Source organism: Manis javanica, chromosome 4 (genome assembly GCF_040802235.1).
Source record: "Manis javanica isolate MJ-LG chromosome 4, MJ_LKY, whole genome shotgun sequence".
Classification (NCBI taxonomy): domain Eukaryota; kingdom Metazoa; phylum Chordata; class Mammalia; order Pholidota; family Manidae; genus Manis; species Manis javanica.
The window spans coordinates 86,310,937-86,328,615 of record NC_133159.1 but is presented as its reverse complement, the minus strand read 5'-3'; the positions used below and the strand labels follow the sequence as shown (position 1 = coordinate 86,328,615).

The window sequence follows — 17,679 nt, the reverse complement described above, 5'->3', positions numbered from 1 at the left end:
TCTATTAATATTGTACACTGGGATACTGGAATATTCTTCCTTAGAAAGGAGATAAGATTAAAATATATGGTTAAATCTGAGATGTTATGTCAAATGCCTAATACAAAGCACTGGAACAAGACCCTGCACCAAATACGATGAGGCTGCAAGACAGCTTGGTATGTCCTGTTATCTCATCCATCCCTCAGGCAACTTCACTGCCACACCACCTTGGAAAAATGAGAATTTACTTGTCATTAAATAATTCATTCTAACGCTTAGTAGCTGCTGCAGTCACTTGCTTGTTTTCACATTGAATCTGACCAAAGACAGTGATCGCTCGAAGTATTGTCCCCAGAACGCAGCTCCTTAAAGCCCTAACACATGGCGTGACCATGTTTATTCGCCTGATATGCCAGAATCCCTGGAAGGATTTGCAGTGCAATATTCTTGGATGTAAAAATTTAATACTTTTTAGACATCTCTGTTAGAATTTGATTTTTCAACAGATACAGCACACAGAGAGAGCCCGTAGATTAACCATGTAGGCAGGAAAACTGGGGGGAGAATGAAGACCTGTCACCCATGTCAGTATTTCAGCATTAAGCCGTTAGGGAGTAGGAGAAGTGTCACTCAGAGGATCTTTGCAATTGCCTGAGCTGCATTGGTGTCACCAGCTGCCTGACATGACCGTTTAGAGCTTGCTGAAACTCTCACACATTCTCCCCCATTTATGCATCCCCTCCTTTCCCCAGTGGAAATAGGATGAGTGTTCAAGTTCAGTGGAAAATAGTAGCAAGCACAATCATAGTCCAGGTTTTCATTTCACAGTAACAGTTAATAGCTTGCTTGGGTGCTTCACTAGGTGCCCGGCACCATGCACAGCAGCATTTCATTCAACCTTCATAGCAAAGGTTCTATGGGGTGGCATCTATTACTATCTGCGTTTTACAGATGAAGTATCTGATGCTCCGAGAGGTTAAGCAACCTGCACAGCTAGGAAGTAAAAGAAGTAGAGTTCAAAAGGAGGTGAGATGGTTGACAGAGGAAAATCTAACTATTCTGTTCTCAGCATCACTGATGGGAATGACATCAGGAGCCCAGAAGGGAAGGGGAGGTTGGTGATCCACTTAAACCTTCAAAAATGGCCAGAATAATGCATGGCTTCTTTCTGCCTCTGAGGACACAGCTGAATGAGCAGCTCCTGCTCTGTACAAGTTGGGAGGCTTCCCTGCCAAGCCCTCCTCCACAGGAGGAGGAAAAAGCTCCTGGGGCTTTTTTTCAGGGCACAGACCTTCACATCTCCCCAAAAAATGATGAAGCTCAAGACAAAGTAAAAGTAAAAGGTGGTTTAGGTTCACACTACACTTCGTGTGACCTATGTTGAGATCCGTATGGATTAGATTCAGCTACTGGAGATTGGGAGAAAAGGAGAAAAAGCAGCTAGCTATAAAACAGCATGGAGGGACCAGGAAACTATTCAGAAATAAGTATGAAATTGAACTTCCCCTCCCAGATTGCTGATTGAGAATCAGCCCATTTCAAAAAGAATTAAGAAGAATTAAGGCAGTGTACACTGGCCCCCAGCCTATTCTTTCTGCTTTGAAGCCTCACATATCTTGTGTATGGGACTCAAGTAACACCAAAACCAAACTTACACCTTGCCTTTTGTCCCTCTTGCTGCTATTTACGTACCTTTATATTGAAAAGCTGGTTATTTGGAGAAATGAGTGCATTTCTTGGCCAAAATCTGCAGCCGGTGTGAATCAGCGCTTCTTTAGGGCTTTTACTCCTGCGGGCTCCCACTGGCCTCACCCAGACCTTCTCCAAGGAGTCCCAGCCAACCATAAGCTGTTTATTCCCTAAGAGATGTCAAGAAAGGGCTGGGAGAATAAAGGTAAAGAGATTTTCCTAGTTGTGCTGAGGTAATCCTGTTATTTAAGTCACAAAATTGAGTTAATGCCAGTGAAAAATTATAATTTGTTTACTGCCTATTAAAGTAGAGCTGGATTAAGGGGCAATCCAGGCAGACAGCTGTCCTAAAAGGGGAACCAAACCCCACCTATGGCTAACACCTCACCAGGATGTGATAAAATGGAAGAAGTGTGTGTGTGTTGACCGGCCACTTTTCAAGGACTAAGTATGGATGGAAGGAACACCGAGCTCCCCGTGAGGAGCTGAACTGCTTCCCAGGCAGTGGGAGGGCTTTTGCTCTGCTGGAGGAGGCTAACAAATCTGAGTCTCCCAGAGCTGAGGGTGGTCAGCAGTCTGGGTGTGGCCTGCCTGGAAGAAGAGCCCCAGGCCCACAGGGTGCAGCTGTTTGGTTCTGGACTGTCCAGGAGCACCCAGCTTAGCACCCAGCCAAGGCACGCCGCCTGTGGCAGGCCGCTGCTCTGCCCCAGAGGACACCATTCTCAGGGTGCAGTCGCAGGACGCAGCCGCACAGGGAGGCACACCACGTTTTGGGCTGTATAGGCTGGTCCAAGACTTGTTGGTTGACCTACCGAAGAAGTAAATAACAGAGATGGAGGAGGGATTAGCTTTTTCCCAAAGGCCCTTTCTCCTAACATGCATTTCATTACCTTAGTCTCATGCCAAACTAATCTGACGTGGGCAAGGATGCAGAGCTCTTTCTGCCTTGAGACTCCCTGTGCTAATTCACTCTCTTTCAGTAGGAGTCAGCTCTCGATAGCAAGACAAAATCATCCCACTTGCTTTCTTAAAAGCCTCTAATGGCTTTTCATTGCCCCTGATAAGGACAAAATTCTCAGCATGGAAAATAAGACCCCTGTGAGTGGCCCCAGTGTGTCATGTCCCATGTCCTGTCTCATTGCTCCCTCCTTTCTGCCCTCCCTCCCCACACTCCAGCCACGCCCGGGGGCAAATCCACTGGGTGCTTTCTATCTTGGGGCCAGAGCACATTCTATTCTCTCTACTCAAAAAAACATGTTTCCCCTTTTCAATACTAGCACGGATTCTCCACACTGAGTGAGTATGTATTTGAAAACAAATATTTTGGTCAAATTAGGTTTTTTAACAAACCTTTCATTTTAGAACTGTTTTAGATTTACAGAAAAGTTGCAAATGGTACAGAGTCCCCATAGGCCACATACTCAGTGTTCCCTGTTGTTAACATCTTACTTTAGCATGAGGCCTCCATCACAACTAACCAACCACTAGTGGTTCCTTGTTATTACCTGTAGGGCATACTTTGTTCAGATTTCCTTAGTTCTTACTAATGTCCTTTTTCTCCCCCAAGATGCTGTCCAGCACATCACATTACATTTCATTGTGATGTCTCCTGAGGCTCCTCTAGGCTCTGCCAGTTTCATAAACTGTGCTCATTTTTTATGGCTTTCACTGTTTTGAGGACTCTTAAGCAGGTAATTTGTAGGACGCCCATCTACTAGAATTTGGTGTTTTTTTCATGATACATAGGGTTGGTTTATGGGTTTGGGGAAGGAAAACCACAGATTGACATTCTCATCACATGATATCAAGGATAAACGCTATCAACGAGTCTTACCGCTGTCAGTGTGAACCTTTGTCCCTTGGTGGGGTAGTGTTCGCCAAGTTTCTCTTCTATAAAGTTGCTCCGCCCACCCTTTTGCACACTGTATTCTTTGGAAGGAAATCACTATAATGCAGCTCATCCTTGAGGGCCGGGAAAAGTTATATTCCACCTCCTTGAGAAGGGAGCATCTACACAAATTACCAAATTGGATATTTAAAAACATTTTGTTCTCTTGAATACTTCTTCTTACCCACAGATTTCTAGTAACCAGTTTGGCTTCTACTCTGGATTTTTTTGATACTGGGTAGTCACCAAATTAGGGTAAAAGGCAGATATTTGGTTAAGTTTTCTATTTACTTTCTAAGGCCTATCCTCTATACTAGAATTACTTGTTACATTTAAAATATATAATTTACAGTCTATTTAATCTTTATGGATAATAAAGAATACCATCTATTCTTTGGAAAGAGGAGAAACAAAAGACATGAAATGTTAATGATTCAGGTTAGCAAGAAGTGAAAATTATTGTTAAACCAGACAACTATCATTTTACATTTATCTTCCTAAGGAGATATGGTAGTGGAATTCTGACCACTTAAAAAAAAACATTTATTCTTAAAGTCGCACAACTGCACTCTGACCATCAGAGGACAATTCAGTGCACTTTCAAGAATTTGGTCTTATCTTCCCCAGGTCCCATTTTAGTACACGCTGTTACTTGAGTGTCATGATATGGAGCAGAAAGAGGTAACTTTTTTTCATGAATGCCTGCACGGTATGTTCTTCAGTTAATATACTTTACCAAAATAAAGAATTTGCCACTGCCTATTATCAAATTCAGGAAGTTTATTATATTCTTGAATTATTGGCAAACCTTTAGAGTAAACATCGTTTGGCAAAACATATTTTGAAGCCTTTCTGTTTGAAAGGCAGAAAAAGCCACCACCAAAAAAAAAGTCTTGTTTTAGAGTTCCATAAAATCAGCTTGAGAAAGTCCAGCAAAGTGCACCCGGTTGGTAACTAGTTCATCACTGTGTGTTTTACTGAAGTCAGCTATCCTTTTTCCCAGGCCAGTTCTTGTGTAGATAAGGCCTAAATCTAGATCCATCTAGATTTACAGTAAAGTTTTTATCCCTAAGTGTTCCCAATAACTAGACAGTTAAGACATGGTTCAAATGGCCTGCATTTGATCCCTGGAATCTCCCTGAAAGTGCTTTCCCTCAGGCAGAATTTCCCTGAGGACAAAAAGAACAAAAGAAATGAAATCAGATTTTATTGTAGAATATCTTTATTGCTAAGGGAAGGGAGCTATTAATCACAGACAATGTGTCTTAAAGTTGAACTTTCTAAAGCAGGACCGCACAAACTTAGTAAATTTAAAATACAGAAAGCAAACTAGCTTTGGGCAACAGAGTGAGTGATGGATTTGGGATGGATCAGTCATCTTATTTGGCTTTGAAATGACCAACAATGAAGGTCATGTTCTGTCCACCCCATTATTTCCCCATATTCTGAGCAGATGACCCTGGATATGCCTCAGGAAGACACGACATTGCGGTCAGCACCAGAACTACATGGATGGCTAACAATCCTCCACAAGAGTTACCCTGAAAAGATATACACATCTGTGTGTGTGGACATGAAGTGAACCACAGCCAAGTGTGCAAAGGAAGATCCAGTTTGAGTTAAATATAGATCTATGATAAAATATAGATCCATGATATATATGTCTGTATATGCAAAAAAGTTTAGAAAGATACAGACACTAAAATGCTAAAGGTGCTGAAGAGGGAGAGCCTGAATGATCTTCATTTTCCTCTTGTACTTTATTATGTTTTCTTAATTTTTCTAATAGTACTTTTTAAAGCTTTTTGTAAAGAAAAATATACATAAACAACCTTTTCCTCTTTCCTGCTGGAATTTCCTTTCTTTTTCATAGTCATATTTCTCTTAACACTGCACAAGTACAGCACTTACTGCCATACCCTTGTCTATTTGCAACTAAGTGGAAGGAATTCAGACGCTGAAAAAAATGTATTGCTGATATGGTATCTGATGGTGACTAGGATCAATTGGAGGCCACATAGAAAAAATGAAGATTTCGTTCCCTTTTTTTCCTAGATTTTTAAAGGCCCAAAAGGGTTTACATAACAAATCTGGCTATACATCCAATTGTGTATTTACAACACCTGTTAAAGTTGCTGGTCATAAACATAACTTGACTTTTTTCCAAGGGAAAGAGAAGTATGCAGTGTTCTATGGTTAAACTATATAACTAAAAGTCTAAAAATCTTCTGGAATTGATAAAGTTTATCAGAGTCCCTTTGAGGGGGGGCAAGTTTATGTATTTAACAGGCATAAGTTCCCATATTTAAATAAATTTCCAACCGTTCGAACAATTTTTGAATTGTAAAATAGAAGGGTTTCTGGCAGTAAAATTTTAATATGCATTGACATTCATAGTGCATGAGCCACAGGAAGAATCATGGCAGTCACAACCAAGGAATACACTTTTCCTGTGCTCTTGACTGTTTTTTCTCTAGGCACAGGCCGTTCTGTGTAAGGTCAGGAGCCCACCTGCAGGAGGGATGGATGCACACAGAGCAGCATGGGAGGAAGGAGATGACCCCATAGCCAACCAGACTCAACTGGACAACGTTCTAGATGCTCAAAAGATTGACAAAATGCAGAAAACCACAATATAGGGACTTGGAACACGGGTTCTGGGACCGCGATTCAACTTTTACTTTACATAGGAACCCCTCAAAGAGCTTGTTGAAACACAGATTCCTGGGCACCGTAGCCAAAGATTTGGATTCAGCCAGCCTACCATGTGCCCACGAATTTGCCTTTTAACAAGTCACTAGGTTTTGTTAATGCTGCTGGTCAGCAGATCACATTTGAGAATAAACAGTCTTGTGCTCTGACCTCAGGTATTGTCTCCACCATTTACTGGCTACACGATGTGAAATAAATGAATGAGCCAATCCTTCTCTAGCTCAGTGAGCTCCTCCGTGAAATTGATCACTATTAATTCCTGCCTCACAATGCTGTTGTAAGGATTAAATGAGAGCAGCCATCTAAGCTCTTGAAGAAGCACTCCATAAATATCAGCTATTATTATTAATATTAATATTAATTTGATATTTTATTGAACCTTCCCGATTTAAAGTCAAGAAACTAAGGCCCTAAGAGACTGAGCAAGTGTCACATGGTCTCAGAGCTAATGCTCAATGGAGCTGGGACAGGAGCTTCCAGGCTCTCTAATGACACTTGCACATCTTGCAGAGAGTGGACATTTTCAGCTGATTTCAAACCCATGATCTTCATGTAGGAAATAAATGCAAAAACAAGCCTCCAAAGGATACAAGCATCTAACAGAGCCAGCCTGCAACAACCTTGTCCCGCTTCTGCCAAACTGAAAGAAGGAAAACTGTAGTGGGTTATCAAAATGGGAAGCCAAGGTCATGCTGAATGAGGAAACAGTTATAACCCTAATAACTGGGGTATTAGCATTGCTCCTATTTCTGGAGAGGACCAGGGGTCTGGTTGGCATTAAACAATTAAACATATCCCTTGACCCCAGGAACATGTCACAGGTGCACCTCATCCAAGTCTCAATCTAAGCCTCCAACTGGACACTTGAGATAACAGAGTTGTTCCCGGATTGTTGCTTACCCTTGGTCTGCTGAGAAAGAGAGAATTTCTTAACTTTGGATTTAATAAAGTACACAATTATGAATCTTTTGGAAGAACAAAACAAATTCCCTTTTCCCAGCCAACAGAATGGCATGTGTCTGTCAATAAAGCTGCTAAGAAAGGCAGTAAATCCTAGCCTTGTTAAAATAAAATGTGTAAGCTGGAAATTAAGGGAAAAGGTGCTCTTCTCAAGTCTCCAGTCAATTTCCCACTTTGAGAAATTGGTAAAAACAGAGGTCCTTAGAATACTTTCTGCAATGAGGATCTGAAAGGAATACTTTAGACTAAAAAAAACTTCACAACATTCAGAAGATTCCAGTAATCCTTACATGACATCAGAAAACTGCTTTGAATTTTACTGAATTGAAAATTTACTTCATAAAATTATCATGATGATTAATTTGATTAATATATGTAAAGAGCCTAATGCAGACCCTAGCACATGGTAAGTGCTCTATAAGTGTTTGCTGTTACAATTATAAAGTATTATGATGATTTGGGACTATAGTAAAGCCACAGGCTGGTTCAGATCTCTGTGACTTTCATTATTATGTGAGGTAAAGAAATTTTCTCCCTCAATAATAAAATAGAGAAAGAAGGGAAGTGATTGAGGAGAAGAGAAACGTGTTGACATGTTGACAATAAAAGTTTTACTAAACATGGAAACCAGACTTTTTCAAAGAGCTCGATTTGGTTTTTGTTTCCTTTTATGTGTGTATGTGTGTGTGTTTTTCAAATTGGTTTACATGTTCTGTGGTGAAACGTTTGGGACTTTTCAAAACCACAATTGATTGATTTTTAACCAAAGATTGTCAGAATATGCACACCTGTGCACAGCAGGAAACATTCTATGTGCTCCCCCGCTTTTTTTAGAACATTCTAGTTCATCCAAAGCAGGTTCTTAAAAACTTGATTAGCTCACTAATTCTTAAATATGTCCTGACTTCTTACTGAGCTCTGAATGGTCATTTTTATAATGCTTTTTATTCCTTCTGTCCATAGTACTTGCATCCCAAATGCATGTATTTTAATACAATGTTGGAAATATAAAACTATGTAACTATTCATGGGGGTAGTAAAAATATGATTCAGGGCAAGTCAAAAATATGCTGATTACAATCATTCTTTCACCTCTCTAAAGAGGGTAAAGCTCTTAAACGGGGCTGATAATTCCAGCTGTGTAAAAAATATATCAGCATGTGACCAGGAAGTCATATAGAAAACAGAACAAGGTTTTCACTTGCAATCCTGTACCTTTCAGACCGTGTGCACCCCTTCAGGCTCTCCTCTCAGGTCCTGTCCTGCTTCCATTTCAATCTATTACCACCATCAGACTCTTGGCTCTATTTACTATAACAATCCTCTTCTGCCCTGTGGAAGAGGATTGGGTCTGACCTCTGAAGCTCTTGGACTTTCTGCTGCACTTCAAAGATTAGTTTGGAGTTGAGTTCTCAGCTTATTAACTTAGGTAACATAATTTCATATAATAAATAGAGGTCAAGAGAGAAATGGGGCGGGGGGTTTCTAATGTAAACTACAAAGCCTCTGTAAGAGGTTCACTATTAGGTAAACTTGCTTTGTGTTCTCTGCCACACTTCGCTTCTTTCATAGCAAATATATGCCTTAGGCCAACATGTTCCACTCTTGGAGGATGTCCAGATACTTTTTCAATTTCACTCTGCTGTATAGGCCAGCACCTTATTTTTGAAGCCTGTTGACAGACTGCATCAGGTACAAAGTGTTATTAAATTAATCTAGTTCTCCATGCTACTTTCCCCAGGAAGAAAACCTTTGAGGAAATCAAAACAGCAACTGTTTATTCAGGCAAATACTTATTTAGCTGTCATTAGCCCTCAGTGGGAGTCCTAATTTTATCACTAAGGGCAAAAGAGACAGCTTTATTTCTCATCTTCATCTTTTGAATTCTAGCTAAGTAACAGAAGGACACTCTTTTTCTTTATTAAAGCTTAGAAAGAGATTGTGAGATATCTTTGATCACCTCAGTGCATTACTTACAGAATATAATAATTTCTTAAATAGCAGAATACAATGTGATCTACATCTACAAATAGAATGATGTCCTTCATAGCAGCATTCAGGCAGATCAGCTAGCTAATTCTGGACCAAATAACAGTGATTCATTACTTAAAAATTCACAAAAGGAACAAATCATTTTCCAGAAGGCTTCCAGGCCATCTATCTCAAAGTTCCATTAAGTAGTTTTGCATTCATCAAAACTTACTTAAAACCAAGGGTGCCCTACGCTCTGAAAGAGCAGTGGCCAGGCAGTAATGTAGTGCCACCTAGCTTCCCTCCTGAGGGATGTTCATCCATTAGTAGATGTTCTCAAATGTTTGAAGAAACTAGACTGGGTTCAACAATGTGTTGAAGCTTTATGAGACAGAAATAGACAAAGGGGAAAATACCTCCTTTCATATTCAAGCAATAACCACTGAATGTCAGAGGTGGACCCTGGAGTTAAGCAAGACCCTCTACAGTCTAGACCGTCCACCCTATGTAGCCTTTCTCACCCCACTACCCTACAACTCTGCAGGAAGAGAATATGTAAGGCAACATATACAGAGCCCTGGTGATGACTGCCCAGCTCATATATGCCTCCTGCCCACCCCAACATCTGCCATCAGGGCTCCCACCTCTGCTGTCCTAAAGTCTCCTCCCCATTTGCTCTCCCTTTGAATCCTTCCAGTTCCTCAAGATCCACCTCCTTTATGCAGCCTTCCCATACCTACAGCAAACTCCAATAACGATCTCATCTCTGAATCACATTGTGTTCTCAGTTCTTCACTGTGTCTTTCATTACTTGGCATGAACCTACCTGCCCTTTCCAGTCTTGTCCCTGGAGTCTCCTATTCATCCTTGCAGACTCAGCTCAGCTGTCTGCCGCTCTTCCTGACCACACACACTCCTTCCTGCCGACGAACCGATTTGCTACCTCCTTGATGCCTACCTCCATTAGAAAACTCTGTTTCCTTCACCCTGCTAGGCTCTAAGCTGAGACCGTTTCAGTCTTCTGCTTTAAGATAACCATTAATAAATTGTTGTCAAATTAATAAGTGGTTAAAAGAATGAAATATAGCCTTCTAACTGTTTTATGTTACTTGTTATTTCTCCAAGTACTCTACAATTCTTGGGGAAGAACTATGTCTTTAAATCCTTCCACTGCCACGATCTTGAACTCAATGACTGATCCCTGCCTAATCCCTTTGAATTTATAAAAAAACAAAATCCTGCATTTCCCCGGTGAATTTCCTCTACCACACTCTAAAACAAGCAGTCTTCCCTTTCTTCCCATTGACACCCTCACTCCCATTCTCAGCTAAAGGTTCTGCTTAATTCTCAGAAAAACAGAAGTAATCAAGGTTTCTGGCAGTATGTTGACAAGAAACCGTGAAACCTTCTTTCTACGTAATAGTTATACGTGCCCAATAAAGTTTAAAAAAAGAAACTTTTGCAAATAATTGGATGAACTGGCAGGAGAATTAGGGAAATGAGCTGAGGTCAGAAATGAGACAAGGAGGCAAATGAAGCCCTGAAGCACACAAGACATGCTGAGACCTACACCTTTGCCTCCAGTACTCAGGAGGGGCTGGAGGTAAAGCCATCACGGGCCCAGGCACTGGAGCCAGGTGGGGGTCTGCCCATAAATCCGAGACACAGCTATTCCCAACACAGGAGCCAGAGTGGCCATTTTCAAATGTCTCCTAGCTGCTCGCAGGTCTCCGTGGACTCCCTATGTCCATGACAGTAAAATCCCAGGCCATTATGGGCTCTCCACACGTCATCTAGATGTTTAAAAACCCCAAGAAGAGGAATTAAAAACAGGGGTTTTCTCTACTTTGGAAAAAAAAATAAAAGGGTTCTAGAAAGTAGAGGGCAAATTAAAGCATCAGCAATACTTTCTAATGTAACCTTTACAAAACTAAAATCATTTTGTATGAAAATACCTGTTATACTGAAGTGGTAGAATTATGGGTGAGCGATGTATTTTTCTCTATCAAACTCTCTGTGTACATTATTTATATGATAAAAAGCGAATAAAGATAGGCTCACTTTGACAAGCTAATTTACTCATAAAATTATCAGGGATTCCTGGGTTCAAATCTCAGCACCACCTCTTATGTAACATAAAGCAAGTTAATATCATTATCATTATCATTAGTATTATTACATAGCATTCAGCATATATTGTGTTCCAGTCATTCTATTAAGCACTTTATATAGATTATCTCATGTTAGTAAATCTTTCAAAATATACTCCTTCACCTATTAAAAAATTGGTACTTACACATTCTTTGTAGGACAATTGTGAAGATCAGATGAGATTATATATGAAAAGCATGTTGTAAACTGTGTAATATTATGCAAGTTTGGGGTTAAACCTTTATATAGTCTGACTATAAAGAATATTCAGGTAATAAATACACATGTACTAGGTCGACTTTTTTAAAAACAATGGTAGGATTATCCTGCCACTGAATTCTAAGGAATTGGCCACTTTGAACTGTGACCAGTTTCTGAGAAACAGGCACAATATTGAGAATGGGAAAGAAAACTGTTAGTTTTGATTTCAGGGCTTGCTATTTTCCACAGTTCAAAAATAATCAGAAAGTACTTATTTCCAGGAAAGTAAAAGGTAGGAGAGTGGGAGAAAGGGGAAAATACCCAAAGTCCTTGAATACAGACTAATGGGAATTACAATGTGAGCTCTCTTTACTAATCAATGTCATTTCTTATGCTCCACTTTCACGCTCTTTACAGACTCACTAAAACAACTGTGTGTTCACAGCAAGACAAGCTCTCTCCCTTTTCTTTGCTAGTTTAAGTTGTAAAATATGCAAGTTCTTTTTCAGCCTGTAGTAGATAAGCAGGTAAGCAGGAAGGTGGCCTGTCCTGCAAAGAAAGGCCTTACCACCTGGTCGTGGCAAGTTTGGCTTCACAGACTATATTTCTGGTTCAAATTTTGAGCTATGTTCCGTGATGCATTCTCCCAAAAAAGAACTTTTTGGTCATCAAATTTCTCAAGCCAGAATCGAAGAGCTCTGCTTCTGTCTTCCTCTTCCTGATCTTCCACAGCCAATCTGTCAACAAACGCCAAGTTTCTATCCCAGAGGCATCTTGCATCCTCCCACTGATCTCCATCTCTATTGTTGCCCCTCTGCCGAGTCCTCCTCATGTCTCACATGGGCACCTAACTCACCCAATCTCTTCTTTCATTCCTGAGAGAATATCTGTACCCCTCCTGGTGCTTCATTTTTCTCTCAGATTTTCTTTTTACTCTGTTCTGGGGTAAGTCCTTCAATTAGACCTCCAAGATCTATGTCATCCACTATGATAGCTACTAGCCACAAAAAGGGAAAAAGAATTGAAATATCTCATAAGAATTGTTTATTTTGATTACATGTGAAAATGATAGTATTTTGTATTTATTGGATTAAACAAAATATATTGTTAAAATTAATTTCACCCTTTTCTTTTTACTTTTGTAATGTGGCTATTGGAAAAATTAAAATGATATTTGTGCCTTGCATTTGATTTCTATGAAATAGACCTCTTCTCCATTGCTAACTCAGGGATCAGCTGTTCCATGCAACCTTTTTGCTGAAGGGTGTGGGACATTCTGGAAGTCAGTTTGAAATTTCCTGAGGCTTTTAAGTGTTCTCTTTTTCATAGCAACTATTCTTATTTTTATGAGTTCAACATCTCATATCTTTCTGGAGATACATAAATAGAATTTCATTTATTTCCTATTTCCTGTACTAACTCTATTTCCTTAGGATTAGTTTCTCCATTTTTTTTTTCCATGTTAGAGCCTCTCATTCAGGCTGCTTCTTTCTCCTCCAGTTTTTTTGATTCTTAGCTACTTATCTCTAAAATGAGTATCTGGCCTAATCAGTTATTGGTGGCTGTGCTTTGTTTCCTCAGCCCAAGAGAATAAGGTTGATTAGTTAACCTTGAATAAGGTTGTTAGTTAACATAATCCTTGATGGGAGGAGTGGGCAGGGACGTGTGTCCTGGCTGGCTTCTCCTCAGGGTGCATGAAGAGCTGGCCTTGTTGGTACAGAGACTCCTATTGATAAAGCCTGGGGCACTGCCTTCCTTATCTCGCTATCTTCCTTATCACATTTATTTTGGAGCTCCTCAAGATATATCATCCATTTTATTTAAAGTTTTCAGGCTTTTACAAGAAATAATTTTAACCTAAGAAATGAAAACAAACATTGCAGAACCATGTGGTGGTATAGTCAATAGAAGAATAAAAGAGAAAAGGAAAAGACAAAATATCATTATGGAAATAGCTTTTGGACTATATAGGTAGTTAGAACTACATGTCTTTTTCAGACTAGCCTGAACTTTGCAGGAAGGCAAGATAAAGTAGAGATGAGAGGTATCAGTGATTCAGAAATCTGACAGTTATTCAGACTGCCTGACCACTAAACCTACCCAAAAATGCATTGAGCTGCCTTGGATTTCTTCTCACTGGCTAACTGCACTGAGTAAAGAGGAAAAGAAAGTAAGGTCTTTAACATGTTTAAAACTGAAGATTTCTAAAATCTATTCTAGGGGTGTGTGTCAAGAACATCACAGAGTATGTCATAAATAACACTGACCTGGAAGTCTTGGCATAAAGTTCTAGCACTGCCAATAACTGGCTACATAAATCAGGAAAGTGTCTTTAACCTCTGGGCCTTATTGTGAGCAACTCAAAAGCAGAGTTTGTACCCAGACAGACTGCCCAGGGTACAATGGACTTCCTTTTAGCTCAGTTGCTTCATCTAGAACAGGGCTTGGTAAAATTTTTCTTGGTAAAGGGCTAGATAGTGATTATTTTAGGTTTTGCAAAGCCTAATACAGTTTCTGTAGCATTTTATACTCTCTCTCTCTCTGCTCCCCACCTCTCTCTTTTTTTAATACCAATCCAAAAATGTAAGAAACCATTCTTACCTAATGAGTCTTACAAAAACAGGCCACAGGCCATTCTTTGCCAATTTCTGATCTATAAAACAGATAATAAGTGAACTACTGCATAGGCTTGTTTTGGCTTTTGAAAGACTAAAACATCTAAAGCATTGGAACTGTGTGTAGCATATAGGAAGCTCTGAATAAATGTTAAGTGTCATTGTTACTATTATTGTTATTATATCTTAAGTTTCAATGACTTAGCATTGGGAACATACTGACTTCCCTAAGTGGTTATTAAATAAATAAATAAGTCAAGGAAGGAACCTGTACTCAATATCCGCACTCTCCTCACACCTTGCAATTCTATAACCTTCAAGTGTCAGGATGCCTGTTGCCATTAGGTATGCTGTATCGTAGCCCAATGCCTCTGGTGAGAGTTGGAGGTGGTGCTGAGTAAGGCTGACAAATGAGTTCCAACTATCTGATGGGGATAGAAGAGGAGACAGTGAAAATGCCATTCATCAAAGTACTTAATTCTTTAGAAACCCAGCTTTCACATGGTCTTTAGAGGAACAAAACAAAGGAAGTCAGCTTCCTCTCCATGATTTGTGGTTGGAAAGAAAATGATGTTATGTAACAAACATTTCTTAATAGAAAATTCTTCTCAGATGAATGAATGAATGAATGAACGAACTAACAAATTAGTGAATGAAAGGAAAAGGCACACCATAAATTGTTTCTCTATAGATTATTCCAAGTATACTTTCAAAGGCTGTGATTTCTTCCAGACTTAGACCAGGGCAAGAGATTGGGACAGAGAGGACAGGAAAGCAGGAAAAGCCACAAGGGGCATAAACAAAGAGACCTTGGCCCCTGCGTGATGGGGCGTCTATGTTCTGGACATTTGTCCTTGTTAAGTCTTTTAAGCAATGACAGCCAACTGTTCTCAAATCCCTTATCTGAAGATGAAATTTCCCTGACAGGGCAAAAATGAGGCAGCTGATGGCCTCTCTAAGGAGGTGTTTTTGAAAAGCAAGCATTTCCCCCTCTGCAGAGCAACCCCCTTCAGAGAAGGTTAGTATTCTTGGAAAGGCTCCAGACTGTCTGGAGAGACTCTCTGTCCCTGAAGTCTAAACAGAGCAACAGTAAGAAGGGGAATAAGGCAAGGAGATTATTTAAAAAATCAAAACAAACAAATAACAACAAAAAATCCTTTCGTTTGGAGCCTGAAAGATTACAAAGAGAGGTGTGCCCAAGACCCCTGAGAACAGCCACGGCTCCTGGAGCTCTGGCTCTCAGGGGACCATGCCAAGCTGATGCACTGTCATTTTTCTGTTTTTAATTAATCAGTGTCATTTCCTATTTTAAGCCCTAGATTGCCTCTAGATTGCTTGAATGGTATTATACATCCAATTGTTTGATGGGTCTGCCTCACGGAAATGGTACCTGAGGAAGATTCCACAAGCAGAAGCAAGAATGCATGCATTATGCTGCACACAACTTTCTGCATGGTCTTCTCTCCCCTGCAAGAGAGAAGCTGCTACCATCTCTACCAACTGCCGCTGTGAAAAATGGGCAGCTTGCCTGGAATTATCATTTGTCCCTAATACCTTGAAACAGTGTGAGGTAAAGAAAGAAGCAGAGACATTAGATAAAACTTGTTTAGTATCCCAGTTCTACCACATACTTACCACTTGATTGCAGAGAAGTAACTTCTCAGAGCATCAAGTTTCCTAACCTGCAGAATGAATCTGTGAATACATCCTACACAGCATTGTTGTAAGGGTCACATATGATAACATAGACACGCTCATAACGCACTGTTGGTGCTTAGAAAGCACTCAGTAAATGCTGGTTCTGCTCTGTCCCAACACTAGGCTCACTCCATGAAGAAATAACCTTACTTTTCTTACCCACTCCCGGGGTGTTTTTTGTTTAGCCATTTACAGAACACCTATCACACCTTGCCTGATCCTTCCCACTGCTCTGGAGGCTTCTGAAGGACACGGAACGCGCAGTGGATGCTTTCATCGTTCCTCACTGCCCAGCACGCACCTGCACAGGCAAAGCTGTCCATGGACATGAAATAAACAAATCGTCCTCTTTTATCAAAACATATCAGTAGGTAAATTTTCCTTGCGTTGTTCTTACTTACACATCTTTATGAAGAGAAAGGACTGAGCAAGTCCACTAACAACATTAGCTGGAGGGGGGAAGGCAGGAGCGCTTGCCGAGTGTTTCCTGCATACTGGAGTTTTTACTTTAAGATCTTATTTACTTCTCACATCAAACCTCCTTTAGTCCCAATTTACAGAAAGGAAACTGACTCAGAAATGTAAATGATTTGCCCAGGATTTCACAGATTAATAACATTTCGATTACCCTAGTTGAAATACATCTGTGTAAAGTTAAAACCGATTGAGATAGAGACAATGGGTTGGGTCCAGGGCCCCTGGCAACCATTAGTTTTGATCTGTCTCTATTGTCCCAAACACTACCCACACTAGTGACAATAACTGAGAACCTGCTAATAACCTGGTCAGTTTACAAAACTTGTCCATTTTTCTCCTAAAAAAAAAAATTTAAAAACCAAAGAAGCAACTCCCTGGAACTCACAAGCCTTCTTTATTTGCTAAAGTTCAAAATCCCATGGTTACCTTTTGTCTCATTCCAACCCAGTCAAGAGATACTTGTCCAGAGAAATGTTGTTTTACAGGCTGAACTTTGCCTTCTCAGCAGTCTTGCCCTAGAATTGGGAACAGTCTGTTCCACCAAAGTCCCTGGAGCTTCACCATCTAAATAAACACAGGGCTCAGACCGCCTCCCCCACCTCGGAGGACAGGGTCTGGGAGGACAGAAAGAAAGCAGTCCTCCTCCTGTCTTTCTTCAACACGGGATTGTCTCTCCAAAGTTTCTGCATTTCAATTCTCTGCTTTATTTAAGAGGGAAAACTTACTTGAGCCCTACTTGTCTTTAGCATCTTGTCCCTCCTGCTGAACAGAGGCAAATGCTGGCTCAGGATGACATGAAGCAGCCATGGTAGCTGGGTCCAGGGAGGGGTGGAGGTGAGGACGCAGAGGGCAGGTAGGAGGAGGAGCAAAATACCAGGGAGTGCCTCAGATCGTTTGGAAATATAAATTTAGAACCAACAAACCTAGGAATTAAGGCTGTCTCAGGTTACATAGTCATGACGTGTGGATGTTTTACAGAATTCAAGCCCTGTGGCTGATGTAGGCACCACCCAGGCTTTGGAGGATGCATCTTCCATTCGTTTCCACTCTCTTGTATAACCCAGACTGTGGCCTGGAATCGTAGCCCTGGAATCTTGGCCTGGCACCACCAAATCTCTCTCTCCTCCCCTTTTCCTTCCAGTGACTTTATTCAACACCATCCTTATGTCTCTATTTCATGCCCTTTTACTTTTTGAGGGTGTTGCTTCACTTCACCATTTGATTCTCCCTGGCAGTCACATAAAAGTCACCCTACATCCTTCCATTTTCATGATTTTGTTGGTATATTTCAATTTCAAACAAATACGTGATTTTACAAACACAGTATTTCGCACT

The 17,679-nt window shown here is 40.4% G+C and overlaps 1 long non-coding RNA gene across 1 annotated transcript in view; it reads right to left on the bottom strand.

Moving 5' to 3' along the window:
• LOC118971814 (uncharacterized) overlaps positions 1-17,462 on the bottom strand; it is a 29,611-nt gene extending 12,149 nt beyond the window's left edge. Inside the window, exon 1 of the long non-coding RNA XR_012129824.1 lies at positions 17,070-17,462. This is a non-coding gene — a long non-coding RNA (uncharacterized lncRNA). The remainder of the gene's footprint in view (positions 1-17,069) is intronic.
• Positions 17,463-17,679: the final 217 nt, after the last annotated feature.